Source organism: Armigeres subalbatus, chromosome 2, assembly GCF_024139115.2.
Source record: "Armigeres subalbatus isolate Guangzhou_Male chromosome 2, GZ_Asu_2, whole genome shotgun sequence".
NCBI lineage: Eukaryota > Metazoa > Arthropoda > Insecta > Diptera > Culicidae > Armigeres > Armigeres subalbatus.
Window position 1 is genome coordinate 242789653 of NC_085140.1, and position 2243 is coordinate 242791895.

At 42.3% G+C, this 2243-nt stretch overlaps 1 long non-coding RNA gene across 1 annotated transcript; it reads right to left on the reverse strand.

Moving 5' to 3' along the window:
- Positions 1-227: 227 nt before the first annotated feature.
- LOC134216105 (uncharacterized) lies at positions 228-981 on the reverse strand. The gene is made up of 3 exons (XR_009980487.1): positions 866-981; positions 614-779; positions 228-539 (listed from the first exon to the last, which is right to left on the reverse strand). It is a non-coding gene; the product is annotated as an uncharacterized LOC134216105 (long non-coding RNA).
- Between the last annotated feature and the right edge of the window lie 1262 nt (positions 982-2243).

Genomic DNA, 2243 nt, shown 5'->3' on the forward strand with positions numbered 1-2243 from the left:
TAGAAATTTTCACCTAAAACTAAATCCGCGCCAAATCCGCGCGAAACCCTAAAAACGTTATGTAAATCCGCGCCAAATCCGCGAAAACCGCGAAATCCGCGAAAATCGCGAAATTCGCGTAGTCGTAACAACCCTGCAATTGTTCTTGTCTTGAATAGGGCATCTGTTGCGTTTCGGGGACGATTTTTTGTTCCATTTATCGGCTAAATTGGCATTTTGTTCCGGAATAAAAATTTATTAAATATGTTGGTCAGATACAGCAGCCGCACCTATTAATTAGGTACCCAAGATTCTCCTCAAAAAGCATCACAAGCGGTTATTGTGCAATCTGAATGCCAAACGAAGGGGAAGTCGTCATTATCATTGCAATTTTCACTCCACTGCAACGATCGCCGACCTCAGTAGCATTGGCCATAACACTAGAAGAGCCGCATTGATCCCGGACTCTTACTTTGGCTCGCCACCATCTCATCATCTGGTCTCGTTTCTTTTTGCAATTGCCATCCACATTATTTGACGACATCCTTCCATTAACATTTCTAAAAACATGCATGTATGTACATCTATCAGCAATAGAAAAGCTAAGATATAGGAACATCGGTATCAAACTTACATTTAATATTTCTTCCCATGGCGGAACTGGTATCACCTGCCTTGGTGTAGGGGGTCCCGCGGAATGCACTTTGTTGGTTGAATTTTGCCTGCTCCGTCATTCAGTCCAAAACTGTCACTACACTATTGCGCACATATTTCCGCTGACTTTGACTATATCCACCAGCCTGGAATGGTTGCTTGTCAGTTCTTTCCAAAGCTGTTTTGATCGCGACTGGTACTAACATAACACAGAAACAAAAGAAACACTTACCGCTAGTATATTACAATTTCTATTATTTAAAGAAGCTAGATTTGAAAAGTATTGCAATTTGCAAATTAATTTGCGAAACCAAAATTCACCAATTTGCGAAGTATTTTTGTTTGTTTTGATTTTGCTCTGACTCATTCTTTCATCACAGATTTTCCCATTAGAAATCTTGTTGGAAAGAAAAAGAATAGAGAAATGTCAAAAAAATACTCGCGTGCACGCTGCGTTCCTGTGGGGAATTGCGGCGACTTTGCGGTAACGCTCGCCGCAAATGAGACGCGTGTTGACGCCGTGTTAACGCAAGTGCGTGTGCATGATTCTATTTGATGTTGGGTACTTTCTACGCGCAATTGCGTTGACGCTGCGTGCACGCAAATTCAAAACCGCTACGTGGACATCGGCCCTAAGTCAGAAAAATATAGAAAATAATTTAGAAACAACGTGTTTTACTTGTGCCCTGCCTTGTTACGCCGACCCTAAGGGCCGATGTCTACGTAGCGGTTTTTTACGCTGCGTGCACGCCGCGTTCACGCAAGGTACCCAGCATCAAATGGAGCAATGCACACGTAAACGTGTGCACGACTACATTTGATGCTGGGTACCTTGCGTGGACGCGACGTGCACGCAGCTTGAAAAAAACGCTACGTGGACATCGGCCCTAAGAGTCCCATGCCCTGGCCCAAGTCCTTCTGACCCGCTCAGTAATAAGAGTGCTTTGAGAATAGGTCGTATGTGCAAAAGAGAGCCTCTCTTCGGTTCCATTCTCTTTCGATTATTACAAAGCTATACACAAATTTACGTGGGATTTTTTGGCAGATAGGGGGAATGACGGCTTTGGCAGGTTTTGTTCTATTATTGTCAGGGGGGTTTTTTATGACTGATTATGCTCAAATTTGGCCTAAACATGCTTTGCATATCAAAGAATATTGTGGCCAAATTTCATAAAATTTGGTCGACAAAAACCCCCCTGCCAATAATAGAACAAAAACTGCCAAAGCCGTCTTTTCCCCTATCTAAAGACAATAGCTTTGTCTAGCGTGCTGAAGTGAAAATGTAGCAGAAAATGCTGAACTTGCCGATCTATTAGCGAAAGAGAGCGTAAACAAAGAGAGTCTCTCTTTTGCACATACGACCTATTCTCAAAGCAATCTAGACTATCAGAAAAATATGTCTAAACAGAAGTCACGAATCAATCTCGTTTCAGAAAAAACAATGTTGGGGTTGTATACAAGACACGACCGCTCGACGTAAACTACGTAAAACCAATTATCTTCTTCTTCTTCAATGGCTCTACATTCCAACTGGCCGGCTTTTCAACTTAGTATCCTACTAGCATTTCCTCCAGTTATTTATTGAAAGCTTTTCTATGTCCGACATTGCA